The sequence below is a fragment of the Pleurodeles waltl genome, chromosome 9 (assembly GCF_031143425.1).
Source record: "Pleurodeles waltl isolate 20211129_DDA chromosome 9, aPleWal1.hap1.20221129, whole genome shotgun sequence".
NCBI lineage: Eukaryota > Metazoa > Chordata > Amphibia > Caudata > Salamandridae > Pleurodeles > Pleurodeles waltl.
Window position 1 is genome coordinate 303535454 of NC_090448.1, and position 17074 is coordinate 303552527.

Below are 17074 nucleotides of genomic sequence, written 5' to 3' on the forward strand. Positions count from 1 at the left end.
ATAACAGTGACACCCATTTTGCCAGAGGGAAGGTAGGGGGTCATGGGGGGGGGTACATGTCATCTCTAGTTTCTATTTTTATCACAAATCCATCCCAGATTTCAACTCCTTCCTGTAGTAGGCCCTTTTGTTGTAGTTGTCTTAATGTGTGGGCTTCTGCTTGTGTGCGACTGTGTAGGTCGCTGAGCCAGGCGGAGTAAAGAGGGGCCTGGGGGGCCTTCCAATGTGTAGCGATCAGACGCTTATATATCACAAATGCCAGATCTATGAATCTGTGCTGATGCTTATCCCCTTTGGGACGCCGGCGTATTCCCAGTAGGCACGATTCAGGGGAAAGGATGAGCGTGTGGTCAGCGATTTCTGATGTTGTTTCTGTAATGCGCTGCCAGCTTGCATTTATAGTGTGGCATTCCCAGACCATGTGATAGAAATTAGCTGAGGGTGTGGCGCATCTGGGGCACTCTGACTTGGCGCTGGGGTAAATTCTATTGATACAGGCTGGAGATAAATAGGCCTGATGGATATAGTTAAATTGCGTGTATCTTAGTCTGGTGTTGTGTGACACCATTTTAATCGTGGTAAGAGCGACTTCCCAGGTTTTTTGGGGGATTGGTGCTTTGAGGGTGATGTCCCAGCGGGATTTAGCCGGGGATAAATTAGTGCGAGTGCCTGCTATAAGTATTTTGTATAATGTTGTAATAATACCTTTAGTGTTGCCTATAGTTAGAAGGGCTGTAAGTAAGAGGGATTCATTGGGTTCGGTGTGACTACTACCCCAGAAGTTACGCAAAAGTTTAGTGAGGGCGCCATATATTAAGAAAGCCCCAGTTTGCATTGTCCCAGCAGACACCTGTTCAGCGAAAGTGGTTATATGGGAGTTAGAATATAAGTTTCCCACATTTAACGTTTTAGTAACTCATATATCATGATGGGATGACAAGTCTTGTACCATCGGTATTTGGGATAGTGGTATCGAAGGAGAATAAGGGGGGGACTTGGTTTTGCCCTGGACATATCTTTTCCAGCAGAATCTAGCTGCATCTAATAATTGGGATCTGTTCGGAGGATAAGGGAGGCCAGCCAATAGTATCGTTATGATTGTTTGTGGTGCTGTATATGTGTTCAGCGCTACGTATTCTGGGGTAGTTGAGCTATTAATCCATAGTGCTATCCATTGTAACTGTGCCGCTGCATAATATAATTCTAGGTTTGGCATGCCTAAACCGCCCTGCTCTTGTGAGTGTTGTGTAATAGATAGTGCCACCCTCCGTCTGTCTCTGCCCCAAAGTAGGTCGGTCAGAAGGGAGTGTAGTTTATGAAAGAATGAACGTGGTAGTGATATCGGGAGGGCGGTAAAATAGTATAGGAAGTGCAGCAGAATTAACATTTTAGCTATGGCGGTCCTGCCCATAGGGGATAGTGGGAGCGAGCTCCAGAATGACAGCGAGCCGCGGGTAGATCTAATCAGTCGGTCCAGATTACCCTCCTTTAGGTCCATCATTGAGTGATAGACCTGTATACCTAGGTATTTAAAGGTTGAAAGGGACCAGGGGAGTTGATATTGAGGTAATATCCTTTGTTGTTCTTGTGATATAGGAGTGAGGGGGAAAATGCATGATTTAGACCAGTTTATGTGTAATCCCGAGGCCAGTGCAAAGTTGTCTAGTATTTGCATTATCTCTGTAACAGATGTAGAGTGTTTGCGCAGATAAATTAGGGCATCATCAGCATTAAAGACACAATGTGATATAAGTTGAATTCTGGGATACCCAGTTATGAGCGTTACTTCGGAGTTTGATTGCTAGCGGTTCCATTGCGATAGCGAATAATAAGGGAGAGAGCGGGCAGCCCTGTTGGGTGTCCCTACCAATGGGAAATACTTCGGAGATTATTTGCCCCGTTTTAACTCGGGCAATGGGTTTATGGTATAATGCCCTGATCCAGTTTATGAAGCCGGGTTGAAAACCAAATGCCTCCAGTGTGTGGTAAAGGTAATTCCAGCTTAGCGTATCAATAGCTTTTTCTATGTCCAAGGACATGGCTACTGCTTCCTCCGTGGTGGTACTATGCATTAAGCGATTTAATCTTCTAATGTTTAAAAAGGTGTTTCTACCTGGTATAAATCCGGATTGGTCTGGGTGTATTAAGTTTGGTAGATAAGAGAGTAATCTGTTTGCTAGAATCTTCCCTAAAAGTTTACAGTCAGAGTTGAGTAGGGAGAGAGGTCTGTATGACCTGACATCTAGGGGGTCTCGGCCTGGTTTTGGGAGCACGACTATTAGTGCTTCATGCATTGAGTCTGGAAGTTGCTTACTGTTGTGCGCTTCGTTGAACACCTCTAGGAGGGGTTGTAAAAGATGACTGGGATGTGATTTAAAGTATTCCGCTGGCAAACCGTCTGGACCTGGGGCTTTATTACTTGCCATTTGTGAAAGAGCTAATCTAAGTTCTTCTATTGTAATAGGGCCGTCTAACATGTTGTTTGGGGGATCGTTGTTAATAATTCAGTCAGTTGCTGTTCAGTAGAGAGGGGTGGAGGGTTGATATAGGGTGCGATAATACTTATGAAAGGCTGTGTTAATTTCGACCTGGGTGTTAACTACGAGGCCTGTGTGTAGTTTAATCGTGCCTATAGGTAATGACTGCGCTGGCTGGCGAACCAGCCAGGCTAACATTTTCCCAGATTTATCCCCTTCTGCGTGCTGTCGTGCCTGATAATGTCTATAATCATGCTTGCACGGCCTGGTGTCTGCTTCCCTATAACTGGTTCTGAGCGCGCTCAGTGCCTCCAGAGAGGATATATTAGTGGAAACCTCTACTTCTGTCTTGCGTGGTTTAATTTCTAGTTCTTGCAATTCTTTAGTAAGTATTCTTTTGACTCCCACAGTGGCCGCCAGGCAGTGTCCACGAACCACAACTTTGTGAGCATCCCATTCAATAGCGCACGTTGAAGCGGTATCCTTATTTAGCGTAAAGTAGCTTGATAGGCATTTGGATATCTCTGCTTGGAAGGGGGGGTCTGTGAGGGCCTCCGGTTGTAAGCACCAGGTTGGGATACGAGTGTGCGTGTGGCCCCAACATAATGTAGTATATAGCGGGTTGTGGTCTGAGATGGTACGGGCTAGATATCCTGACGTGTTTATTTTATGGATTATGTCATGTGTTGCAAATAACATGTCTATTCTGGTGTGTACTTTATGTACTGATGAATAGTAGGAGTATTTGCGTTGAGTGGGGTGCCCCATTCTCCAGATTTCCTTCAGACCATTATTGGAGGCCCACTCTACTGGATCGGTGGAGGTTCGCTTGGCTGGGGCAGTGGTGAGGGGGGGAAATGAGTGATCCATATGTATGTCTAACACTGAATTAAAGTCCCCACCCCATATGCTAGCCTCAGCTGGGTCTCTAAGTTTACTAGTATTGAGTGTCCACAAGAATTCGCACTGGCCTGTGTTGGGGGTATACAGAGCGATTAATGCTAAGGGATAACCGTCCAAGACCCCCTCTAATATTGCGTAACGCCCGTTTGGGTCGTTTTGTGTTCGGGACATTACAAATGGGACCCCTGGTGCTACACAGATCGCCACCACACGTGCGAAGGTTGAGAAGGTAGTGCCGTATAATTGTCCTCGCCATTTTGCACGTGAGCTCTCTAGTGAGGGCCCGTTTAGGTGAGTCTCCTGCAGCATAGCTATATGTATCTGGTGACGCTTAAGGTATGTATAAATCCGTTGGCGTTTGCATGTGGATGCCACGCCCCTGACGTTCCATGTGATTATTTTGTATTGTGGGGTGTTATGTGGAGATTGAGGGGCCATGATGTATGTGCTTATTTATTGGTACTGGTGGGCATGCCGTCCTTGTGCTGTGTGCAGCCATGATATACCCAGCGAGCCTTGTGTATAGGTGCTTTCCATCTTTGGTATCTTTTACTGTGTTTGTATTGGGAACGCAATTGTGACGCCTATTACAATGATCATGATCTACATTGTATACCCTAAGTGGGTTCCATTTAGTGACATAAAGAACAATAACTATGTAAAACATTAACTGTGCATGCAACACGGCTAGAGGTGAGCCAGTGTCTGCCAGCTTAGTGAACCAGTCCATATGGAGCAGGGGATGCTTCGGGTTCATGCTTTCAAGTCGGTGAATTTCCCGGCCCATATCGCTCTTGTTGCTGGTGCGTCTGCATGAGGGCCTCCGACGAACACTGGTCTGTAGTTTAGGTTAGTGATAGGGACTGAGTGCACACCACTCAGGTCCGATCAACTAGGCAAGGTAGTCAGATTTTTATGGAGGTAGGGCATGTCTCAAGTTGTGAGATGTTCCTGTCCTGCATGGTTAGCAGATATTGGTGGTCATTCTGACCCTGGCGGTCTTTGACCGCCAGGGCGGAGGACCGCGGGAGCACCGCCGACAGGCCGGCGGTGCTCCAATGGGGATTCCGACCGCGGCGGTAAAGCCGCGGTCGGACCGGCACCACTGGCGGGGTCCCGCCAGTGTACCGCCGCCCCATTGAATCCTCCGCGGCGGCGCAGCTTGCTGCACCGCCGCGGGGATTCCGACCCCCCCTACCGCCATCCAGATCCCGGCGGTCGGACCGCCGGGATCCGGATGGCGGTAGGGGGGGTCGCGGGGCCCCTGGGGGCCCCTGCAGTGCCCATGCCACTGGCATGGGCATTGCAGGGGCCCCCGTAAGAGGGCCCCTACATGTATTTCACTGTCTGCTGCGCAGACAGTGAAATACGCGACGGGTGCAACTGCACCCGTCGCACAGCTTCCACTCCGCCGGCTCGATTCCGAGCCGGCTTCATCGTGGAAGCCTCTTTCCCGCTGGGCTGGCGGGCGGTCTGAAGGCGACCGCCCGCCAGCCCAGCGGGAAAGTCAGAATTACCGCCGCGGTCTTTCGACCGCGGAACGGTAATCTGACGGCGGGACTTTGGCGGGCGGCCTCCGCCGCCCGCCAAGGTCAGAATGAGGGCCATTGTCTGCTGTGCGTGGCGTGAGGGTAGGGCCTCGATTGGAGTCTGTGGAGTACATCTGGCTCGAGTTCAGCTTCATCTTGGGTGGAGAGAGAAGTTGGAGATGTGTTGATAAAGTGCGCTGTGGCCTGCAGTAATGAAGTACGCTCTGCTTGAGACTGTTCCAGTGAGGGTTCAGTATCTTGTTTCTTGCGAGGTTTGCGCCTGTTCTTTGGGGATAACCATTTCTCCGTTGGGGTATTTAGGCTTATCGTGTCGGCTAGGCCTTTGGCGTGCAGCCAGGTCCAGGCATCCTTTGGGGTCGTGAAGAAGAGAGTGCGAGTGTTATCCTGTATGCGCAGTTTGGCAGGAAACAACAGAGCGTACTTAATGTCATGCTCACGCAGTCTTTCTTTGACCCTGAAGAAGGAGTTGCGTTTCTTTTGTACCTCCGCTGCAAAGTCTGGGTAAGCCATAATTTCTACATTTTCGTACTTAACAGGGCCTGATTTTCGGAATGATTGCAGGATGAGGTCTCTGTCACGATAATTAAGTAGTCTTGCTATGAGCGGGCTGGGCTGGGCGCTCGTGGCGGGGTCCTCCAGGGACCCTGTGTGCACGCTCTATAGAGAAGAATTTCGGGATATTATTTTGCAATATTGTGCCCGTTAGCCATTGTTCGATGAATAATTCTGTGCTGGGACCTTCTGCCTGTTCTGGAAATCCCACAAAGCGAATGTTGTTCCGACGTGATCTGCCCTGTGCGTCTTCGGTCAGGCGTTTCAGGGCTTCGACCTCAGATTATATTGTTGTTAGTTGTAGTTGGAGGACTTTTATCGATGGTGCTGTCTGTTTCGCATCCTCTTCAAGCGTTGTTACCCTTTCTGCTAGGGCTTGTTGATCCATGCGAAGGAGGGTGACATCTTCAGCAACTGATCCTATTCTTGCTTCTAGCGTGGTTTTGGTGTCTAGGATAGCCTGTAGGATTTTCTCAAATTGCGTTGTATGAGTTTGTCGAGTTTCCACCAACTTTTTTAGTGCCTAGTGTGTTACCGACAGCTCCGATGGTGGAGCTGGCTCGTCCGAGTCCATGTTTCCTGGTGGCGCACCTGGAGTCTTTGGTTTGCCCATCGGCGATCTTGATGTGGCTTGGTTTATCGGGGCCAACGTGATGTGCTCCAGTCGTTCTGGAGGTTTTATTAACTATATTTACCGATGTTCAGTTTAGCTGCACCCTGAGTGGAACCAGTCGGAGGATGCAGTGCAGATTTAACATGAATTTGCGAGCCGTTAGTTTTGTACAAAAGGGGGGGTAGTATCTTAGGGCCAGATGTAGCAAAAAACATTTTGCGACTTGCAAATTGCGAGTCATAGCGATTCGCAATTTGCAACTCAAAAAATGTTATGCAGAAAGGTGTCTCAGACACCTTATGCGACTCGCTATGGGGTCGCAAAGACCCACCTCATGAATATTAATGAGGTGGGTTGTTGTTTGCGACCCCATAGCGAGTCTAGGCACTCACAGGGATGGTGGCCTGCTGGAGACAGCAGACCACCATGTCCGTGACTGCTTTTTGAATAAAGCAGTTTTTTTTTTCTTTTTGCAGCCCGTTTTCCTTAAAGGAAAACGTGCTGCAAAAAGAAAAAAATCCGAAACCATTTGGTTTCGTTTTTTTCAGAGTAGGCAGTGGTACATAGGACCACTGCCTGCTCTGAAAAAATATTTTTATTGACATTCACAAAGGGGAAGGGGTCCCATGGGGACCCCTTCCCTTTTGCGAATGAGTTACCATCCACTTCAAGTGGATGGCAACTGCGAGTTGGTTTGCGCCCGCATTCGCGGTCCCAAACCAACTCTGCATGGCGATGCGGTCACAAATAGGAAGGAAACACCCCTTCCTATTTGCGAGTCGCAGCCTCAAATTGCGAGTCGGTACCGACTCGCAATTTGCGGTTGAGCATCGCGTTTGGCCTTTTGCTCCTCGCAAACTGTGTTTTTCGCCGTTTGCGAGGTGCAAAAGGCTTCCTACATCTGGCTATTAGTTCATAGAATCATGGTTTCCAGGCGAGTGATGTCCCCTCTTTTTTTTTTTTGAGTCAGTGGATTGTAATTTTAGCCAACTGCTGATCAGGAATCTTATTCCCTATATATGGGCACGAGATATGCTTAGGAGCAAACCAGGTTCCGGAGGGGCTGGACTGATATAATTGGATGATGTTCACTCAGGCTTAGTAATTTTGACTTTGTTTTAAAGCAGATGGTGGTTGTGGGGCACAATCTGTTGTGGGTAATCACTGCGCGCAGTGCAGCCCCTCTGCGGGTTGCACAGCACTAATCCACTGCCGTTATGGCCTCCGAGTACCCATGTGGGGCCCAGCTTGTGTCCGAGGGACCTTGCGACTCGGTGCGTGTCGCCGAAGGGGCACGATGAAGGTCACTGTGGGGTGTGGAGGGCCCTCAGTTGTTGGGCTGCTCCATACCCACACCCCCACCAGAGGAGCCGCACGGCTGCACCCATCCGTGCCACGGAAGGTCCTACTCCTCTGCAGACGGAGCTCACCGCCTGCCCCAAAGGCAGTCCACCACTTCGTCGGGGGCCCGTTGGTGCAATGCTGCGGCCCGTACGGCCGGGTCTGCTACGTCCAGCGGACGCGGCTCAGCTGCCGAAGGGCCTCCGGGGCCGCCGCCTCCCAATAAGTCCTCACCTGGTTCTCTGGCCCCGGGCCCAGCGCCGCCTCTCCGGGTCTGAGAATCCTCGCGGAATCTTCAGCCCCACCGCCGCCCCCCTTTCCGGGCAACATGGGCAGCCACTCGGTCTGTCGACGCGCACCGGTGAGGTGCTTTCTCCAGAGCTTGGCTCGGGCGCCCGTCCCTGCTGCTGCGGCGCCGTGGATTCAGTGGTCCCTGGGTCGTGCTGCAGTGCGCCAGATAGCCCCGATGGCTGCGCACACGATGCATTCCGTGTAGAAGGATAGAGGCTTCTTGTACAGGATGTTTTCTAAGGGCCGAGAACGGAGCTACGATCTGTGCGACCGCTCCGGCCGCCATGTTGGCCACACCCCCACCATGGCCACACTTAAGGTTTGCCTGAAATTAAATTAGGCAAGTAGGCCACTATGTTGGCAGAGAGGGAATTCCATCACCTCCACAACAGAGTTCCCTTCCTGCCAACATATAAACTGGCCCCATAGAATTAACTTCCACCTCTTAAATTCCATTCTGGCACCCTGACCTATAGCCAGCTGGAATGTCTCCTATACCATACCGTAACCCATTACTTTTCACCTTTGAACTTTAACCTACTGGGCGAGGGTTAGTCATGTGTCAGGTGCAGGACAGAAACTGAAAGATTTAATTGGAGATTGTTCTTCTGAGAGTCTGGCAGAGCTGGGAAACAATTGTTATTTCACCAGGGTAACTTATCTTGTCCTAGCCCACCCAAGACATTTACCTACCAATAAATCTCCCCATAATCAAAAAGTGTCAGTCCCACTCTTTATGTGTGGATTTTATTATATTTCATTGTAGCATTTGTATAACGCTTCTTTGTACTCTCATGGCCCTGAAACACTCTCCTAGGTGGGTGGTGAAAGGTGCATTTATTTGTTTGGGAGTGACATTCTGGATCATCTGCAGTCTGGAGAAGACAGAGAGGAACAATGAGTAACAGCCCATTGACATGGTCTAGCAAGGACAGGGCAGAGGCAATTGTTCCCTGCAACCTGTGCGCATTTACAAAATGTGGAAAATGCAGTGCATAGTATGCATGCTGAGGGAGGTTTTAGTCTCACCTTATTGGACCACAGTATCCCTCTTAGCCAACACAGAAACACTTATCGCTTTTCTCTGAAGACCCTCACCACCGATTTTAGGAGACGTAATATGTCTGTTTAATTAATCATTTTTAGTTTGCTAATCCTCATAACTCACTTCTTAGGGGACTTAAATTATGACATTTTTTACTACACATAAACACTGCTATGTGCTTTGTTTTTGCATTGGCGGATTCATCTCACTGAGCCCTTGTAGCTGCTGTCTGCTGTTTATCACATTAACCTCTACTAACCACATCTAAGTGTAGCTCCCAGTCCCATTAAGTAGAATGAGGGCCTGTTACTTCCCAAGTATGGAGCAATACTTTAATTGTGACATATGTAAGGTAATTACTCATATAATATGTGTGCAGGAAATGTAACCTTGATTTAGTAATGAATGTATCATGGAAACCTGGAAGCTTCCACTTCTGGAATCTGTATTGAAGGTTCCGAGAAGCTGTGTGAGTAAACAGTTGCCAGAGAATCAGGAGCTGATCAGGGGTCGTTGTATGTAACTCCAATAAATGTTCTTCTAAGACAAATTAATTGGACTGAAGTCTTAAAAGGGCTGTGGGCCTAAAGTGTAATATCTTATCTCTGTAGGAAGGATCTATAGTTGCACAAACTAATAGGAGTGATCTGATGGTCCTGAGCATAGGTGATTGAGTTCAATATATTCACTCGCCCCAAAATGGTTCCAACTCCTTCATATTTACAGTAAAAACCTCCTGCGAGTTAATCAGTTGAGGAACTTAAATCAACATGCCTCACTTTCTGAAAGACCTCAGGCACCAACCGTAGATTCCAATGTCTCTCTTTGTAAAGAAATGGATCGCATTGAAGAGTGTCTAATAGCTGGTCCAATGTAGCTGGAGAACATGATCTGGATATTCTGGAAGGATGCTCACCATCAATCTGGGTCTTCCGCTGCCACAAATAAAAGTGATAATTTCCTGAAGCCACAGTGTTGCCACACACAGGAATTTGTACGAGGCAAGTGCCCTTGAGAAGCTGCCACCTTCTTAGAAAAAACAGCCAAAGGCAAAAAAAAACTCATTGCTGGAAGAAGACTTCAAAAGACTGAAGAGAACCAGGAATCAAAAATCCAACAGTGGAATATTTCTGGAGCGAAGAGTCAGGATCAGGAAGTGGAGGGAGCAAGGATACAAGCTAAGGAACACAGCTTTGTTGTGACACACCCACCAGCCAGACTTGAGCCCTTATGTAGCAAATTACAGGAAAAGGAATGGGTACATATATAACATGACAGGGACCAAGATAGGTTGGGAAAACTCAAAGAAACAAAGGAAAAGACAGACATGATGAAAAGGAAAAGAAAAGAGAACAAAAACCTGAATTGGACTAGCTCGAGAGCAACTTTAAAATGTGTCTGAAAAGTCTCAAAGAGGTGATTGTCATTTTGCAGCTAGGGGGTGAGGAGAAGCAACCAGGAGACCACGAGCACGTGAGGGGGCAACCTCAGGGAGTGAGACTCACAGCCCACAGCTGCGGGCTTCTTGCAGCGTATCATGTGGGACCATGCAAGATACCAAGGAACTCAAATCAGTCTCTGGTTAGCTGATTCCTGCAAACACAGAAAGTCCTAAGCTGATTAGTTGTGCCACTCAGGGTGAAGAGTAGTAAAAATGGCAGTTCAGTATGAGAGAAAGAGGAGTTTGAGTCATTTAATGTGAGAAGTGATAGGTTACACATACTATGTCCCTTAAAGATACTGCCACTTCTTGTTCAAGCCAGTCTATAAGCACAGTTGGAAAGGTGGTTAGCAGGGGACATAATTTGTTGGTGGGGCAAGTGCTGATCCTGACTTGAAGACTGTCTGAGGATGGTGACATCACATAACATACTGAAATTAAATGCCCATCTGAGTGTAGTTTGTGGCACTGTTCTTCTTTGCCAAATGGATTGAGACCCTTGGCACTCCACCCTTAGTGTGTTTAGATAGGCAAGAGCATATAAAGCATGAAGTAATGTTTATATTTTGCTTGTACTGCTTCAAAACCTGCAGGGATGTGTTGTCTCTGTAGATGGAGCATTCGCTTCATGTCCATCACCATTCTCTCCATGGATAGCCACATGACGAGCTAGAAAAGCATGCAGTGACAGCAGATCATGGCAGGCTTCTGACCAGCTGTTGGGTAGTGCAGCTTGGAATGTAGAACAGAAGCTGTTGTGACAGCAAATCAAATGATTGTATTATTCTAAAGGTGCAAATTGAGTAAACCTAGAGATGCTGGGAGGGTAGCAGGAACTAACATTAGTAGACCCATTAAGATCTCATGCAAACTCAACTTAGTATTTTGGTTGGGAGTGGCTCACATTAACAAGAGTGCCAAAAGTAGAGCCTCAGTCCATTTGAGCCCAATCTCACCGGAAATCTTATTTTATTTTGCAGAGTATCATTAAACTTGTCAGCTTCCTAAGGACTGAAGATAGTATGCACAGTAAAAGTGTTGTTCAATCCCTAAATTCCTGAGTAGTTCTTGGTCTACAGAGGACTCAAAGCGACTTTCTTTGCTACTCAGATCTGAAGGGGAATGCCAAACCTGAGGATAAAGGGGGTTATTACAACTTTGGAGGAGGTGTTAATCCGTCCCAAAAGTGACGGTAAAGTGACGGATATACCACCAGCCGTATTACGAGTTCCATAGGATATATTGGACTCGTAATACGGCTGGTGGTATATCTGTCACTTTACCGTCACTTTTGGGACAGATTAACACCTCCTCCAAAGTTGTAATAACCCCCAAAGTCTTGAGAAATGTCTTAGCTACAGTGATTGCATCAGGCACATTCTTGAGCTTCAATCCACCTGGAAAACATATAGAACATACGAACAACATGAGAGCACTTGGGAACAATTAACCCGTATATGGACAAAGAGGCCCAATGGAGCTGGTGATTGGCAGCTGGAGTAATTCTGACACCTTTTCTAACATAGCAGTCTCAGAAGTAGGGTAAAAGTAAACGGGCACTTGAACTTGAATTATGTTGTTTCTATGGATGTGAACAACAACATAATATGAAAGAGCTAAATTCAAGAGTAACATTGTGAAGGCAATAACTCTTCCATGTTTATCTCTCCATGGTCCATCAGGGTCTATCTTACATTCATATTTTCATTGTATCTCATAACTCAGCAAGATCCTTTAAGGTGAACACGACAGGCTCAGTGAATTGGTACACATAATTCATAACTTCAGAACTGGGGGATCCAATCGCCTTTTTTAACAGTTTGATCAGCAAAAGCATTGACTTTGGTCACTATGTAAGGCAATTAGAGTGCATCAAGCAAACTCTGTATGTAACACCCATTTCTGATAATGAATCCTGCAGAATGGAGGAACTGTTTCTGTATCCAGAAATGCCATACTGCTGAGCAACTCCAAATACATACCTGGTGACAGGGAAAATGTATAAAGCTTTCTGTTCAGCTAGGATTCAAGCTTGGGTGAGGGCTATCAGTTCAGCTATTTTCACAGAGGTAAACATTGATTCTCAATGACTTCATATATTGTACAAATAGTATAACCAGAAAATAATGTTCTTTTATTATGTCTGAGGCAAGAATATACAAAATCAAAGCAAGCAGTCATGTGGCTCTCTGTCGAGTTCAGTGGGGAATAGCAATGTAGGATTCAACACAGGACATCATACCAATGTAATATGAGAAACAGATGATAATACATTTTCATATCTAGACAACCTGGTCACAGAAAGGTGTGGAATTTAACTGGTCAATAACAGAACAGCCACAGGATGAGGTTCATTCATAGTAAGTGGTGGCCCAAGTACAATGCTTTCACACATGTCACCTAGGTGAGTGGTTGTGGCCCCATATCCAGGCAAGGAGGTAGCAATGACACAAAGGCATCAGAAGTAGAAGAATAATAGGCCATTTGTTTCTCTTTCTCCCAGTGATCTTTACCAACACTCCCAAAGTAAAGCCCTCCCTCTCATGCCAATACATTGCCATATAATCTGGTAATCCTAAATAAAGGGCAGAGGACAATGCTTTCTCAAAGATTAAAAGGCTTGTTTTGCCTCTCTGGACCAAGGCAGTGGTTCATGGGAGATTTTCTTAACGAGATCTTGTAAAAGTTTGACAATATTAGCATAACCCTAAACCCACTATTTACGATAGATAAACATTCTATGTGTATCTTTGGAGAATGCGCCTGGGTAACTTATTGATGACACTGATATGATGAGCAGGCAGATGCTTCTCCCTGGCAGAAACGTTGAGACATAAATATTGAACACAGGATAAAGAGAACTGCAATTTCTCTTTAGAAGTGTTTTGCTGTTTTCTAATTTCAGTGAGTGGATATCCAGAGAATCATCTTTATTTTCGTCCAGCGAGACAGAAGCAACCAAGAAATCATCAACCTATTGAACCAGAGACAATCCTTCCATTATGTCGAAGTTGTACAGATCTTTCTTGAGTGTTTGTGAAAGGTTAGAAGGTGTCTTTGAATAACCTTGTGGCAATCTTGACCCCTTGAGTTGAACGCCTCACATGTGAAAGGGAAAAGAACCAGGCTGTTGTGGTGTATAGGAATGGAGAAAAAGGTAGTTGACAATTCTACCATGGTAAACCATGTAGCTATTGCTGGTATGCATGATAGGATGGTATTGGGGTTTGGAACAGCAGTAAAACTAAGTAATGCAACATCATGTATGTCACATTGACCCTGCTCAATGCAAATAGGTGCCCTTTCCAGACTTTTTTGGTAGGCCAAATGGGGGTATCAAATGCACAGTGGGTGACAAACTCTATTGTTTTAGCACAGTAGAAATGACTGGATGGATCCCTGCCTTTGCTTCAGGGTGCAGTGGGTATGGTGGTATGCAAGGAATCCAGCCTGATTTTAACTGATTCGGTATTTAATACACAACCCACATCATTTGGATATTAGGAGCACAAAGTAGATGGGATGTGATCTAGTATATCCGATACTGATTGAGGTGAGACTTTAACAGAATCATCGGGTTCACATTGATTGTTATTCTCACACAGGTTCACTAAAACAGCATTCTCATTTTTCACAGGCACATTTTAATAAATATCAATAGTGCAAAATACAGAACAATTCAGATGGAATAAAAAGCTCCATCCCCAGGAAGTTTGCGACTAGGTAGGCCTCCTCAGGGAAGCATGTCAGTGATTGAACATAGAGAAATTAACACATGATATAACCACGAACTGCACCATTAATGTTTACTGAGAGAGGTACTGTAGGAAATTCTGAGGTCTTCAGCGCTGACCTACTAGCACCAGTACCAATAAGGCACGAGGTGGTCTTTCTGTTAATGATATGTCATACTTTCGGTCTGCTTTGGCCACCAGGAATTAAAGCATTCCCAGAGCAGTCAGTACCCCGTGGGATGACCTAAAAGGCTGTGAAGTGATTCAATGGAGGAGGGAAATCAGGTAGCTCAGGCTGTTCTGGTAAACCCTAGAGCAGGTTTGGGCAGTCTTGTTTCTAGTGCTCAGTTGCTCAGAGTCAAAACATGAGGGACCACCAGACAGAGGACACAGTCCCCTTCCCTGGCCCTCCCAGACATTCTGGCTCTCTGACCTCCCCGTTCATTCTGTTTCCCCATTCGTCCCCCATTTTCCATGACTATTTATTGGAAAAATTGTATTTGCAAATTCATTAGTTTAGATTCAATGACATTCTTCTTGAGATCGTATATGACAACAGAGTGATTTGTAACCGAAACTCACTTTGAAAGACTGTTTGCCAAGCAATAAAGATTGTTCTCAATTCCTGATGTGTTTTAGGCAATAACCCTTGCATAAATGGCTCTCCAAAAGCTTCGTAAGCAGTATTCATAGCATCAACAATACCAGAGTGGCAATCGCCACATATTTCAGATGATCAAGATAATTAGAAGTGCTTGCAATTATCGATCTTAGGGCCAGATGTAGCAAAGTTTTGCGAGTCGCAAACGGGCCGATTCGCTATTTGCGACAGTGCAAAATCGGAAATTGGATGCAAAAAGCCCATTTCCGACTTGCAAAAAGCGATGGGACCCGTTTGCGAGTCGCATCAGTTGCGACCCCATTTTGCGACCCGCAAATAGCAAGTCGCAATTTGTGAGTCGCAAACCTTATGCAATTGCAATTTGCAAATTGCGACTAGTCGCAAAAAGCCCATTTTGCACGTCCCATTTACCACTAACTCAGAGCAGGTGGTAACCAATACCAAAGTATAAAAGGAGACCCAGAAGGCATCTGGGTTCACCAAGATGGCGGAGATATACCTGATAGCAGTGAGAAGGAGAGTCCACGCAGCCCAGCAGAGGAGGAGGAGGGGCCACAGACAGGAGAAGATATATAGAACAAGGCAGACTCTTTTTCAGCAAACTGAGGATGAGATATACGATAAATACCGCCTTAGCAGCGCAGCCATCCTAGAATTAATTGATTTACTCAAACCACAGCTAGAACACCAGACTCTGCGTGGCTGCGCCATCCCTACGCATGTGCAAGTGCTATGCTCACTGCACCTCTTGGCCTCAGGGAGCTATCAGGGGGTCATTGCTGTGGCAGGTGGGGTATCCCAAAGTGCAGTGTCAAGGTTCCTCAGGGCATTCCTAGATGCCTTAGTCACGCACATGTCTCACTTCATATATCTACCAAGGAATGAGGCAGAAATGAACAGCACCAAGCTGGACTTTTACCGCATTGCCCACTTTCCCCATGTCATAGGGTGTGTAGATGGGACACACATTCAAATATGCCCCCCTGCAAATCTGGAACACCTTTTCCGCAACAGAAAGTGTACCCACTCACTCAATATACAGGTTGTTTGTGACGCCCATTATGTCATCACGGACATTGTAGCTAAGTTTCCAGGCAGTACCCATGACTCATACATGTTTAGGCATAGTGGGATACATCAACGCCTGGAACGTGGGGAATTCGGAGATGGTTACCTCCTAGGTAGAGCTACAGACACTTGCAGACGTACACACAGGTCACTGTGCAAGACAATCTGGACTTCCTAACAGTGTACTTTTTGTGCCCAACAGGTGACAGTGCATATGCTCTTAGGCCTTGGATCATGACTCCGTTTTTAACACCCAGCAATGATTCAGAGAGGCAATACAACAATGCACATAAGAGGACCAGGAACCTCATCGAGTGCACCTTCGGACTCCTGAAAGCAAGATTCAGATGCCTCCACCGCAGTGGAGGTGCCCTCCAATATACCCCCATTACCGCATTCAAAATTGTGGTCGCATGCGCCATCCTCCACAACATAGCCACCCGACGTGGGCTACCTCTCACCCCTGCAGACCCAGATCCTGATGATGAAGAGCAAGAACAACCACATCGCCATCATGGGGATAGGAGTATAGCTAATCAAGGCAGACTGAGACGGGAACACATCGCAACACAATATTTTGGAAGGTACGTGTGAACTCCAACCATACTCACCTATTGACTAAAAACTCCATTTGTTACGTGGAACAAAAATAACTGTTTTATTAGTGCATTAATGAAACTATTTACAAGTACTGATTGTCCATGGGCATGAAAATGCAAACCAGGCATGTGGCACATTCACGTCATGTGCCACATCTTATGGTCCAGGGTGATCTCTAAGACCTTCTGCCCCTCCTGCCAGCCTGGCTGCTCCCTGGTGCTTCCGTGGTGCTCTGCCTGCTACTCCTGAGCACCCTGCTGTCAGTGACAGAGACACTGCTCACTGTCGAGCCCTCCTCACTGTCCTGGGGTGTTTCCCCTGTGCCCCTCGACATATTCCGTGTCTCCATCATGTCTATGATGTGGGTCAGACGTCCCAGGCCCCTAGCCACGTCCCCAGCAAAATGGCCCATTTCCACCTGCAGCCCAACTGTCCTCCTCGACAGGCCTGTGGTGTTCATGGCGAGCCTGCCGATGGATGTGGCCATCCTGTCCAGTCTGTGCAGGAGCTGACGGTCCCTGCGCCGCCCACCCTCGGCCTGGGCCAGTAGTCCTCCCGCCAGTTCTCTCATGGCAAGGGCAAGGTCCCCAGTGTTATTGCAGATCAGGTCCATCCTTGAGTTCAGGTGCTGCATGCTGGCATGGTTATTGCGCACGAAGCGGTGCAGCACACCACTAATCCTCCCTAATATTCAATTTTGTAGGCGCTGACCATGCAGCAGATGTGCCTCACTGGTGCTGGGAGGAAGTAGCCGGGATGCAGACTGCAGCCCTGATGTAATGGACCTGCGACGCCTGCGCAGCGGTGGCTGCCTTGTGCTTTCACCTGTCTCATCCC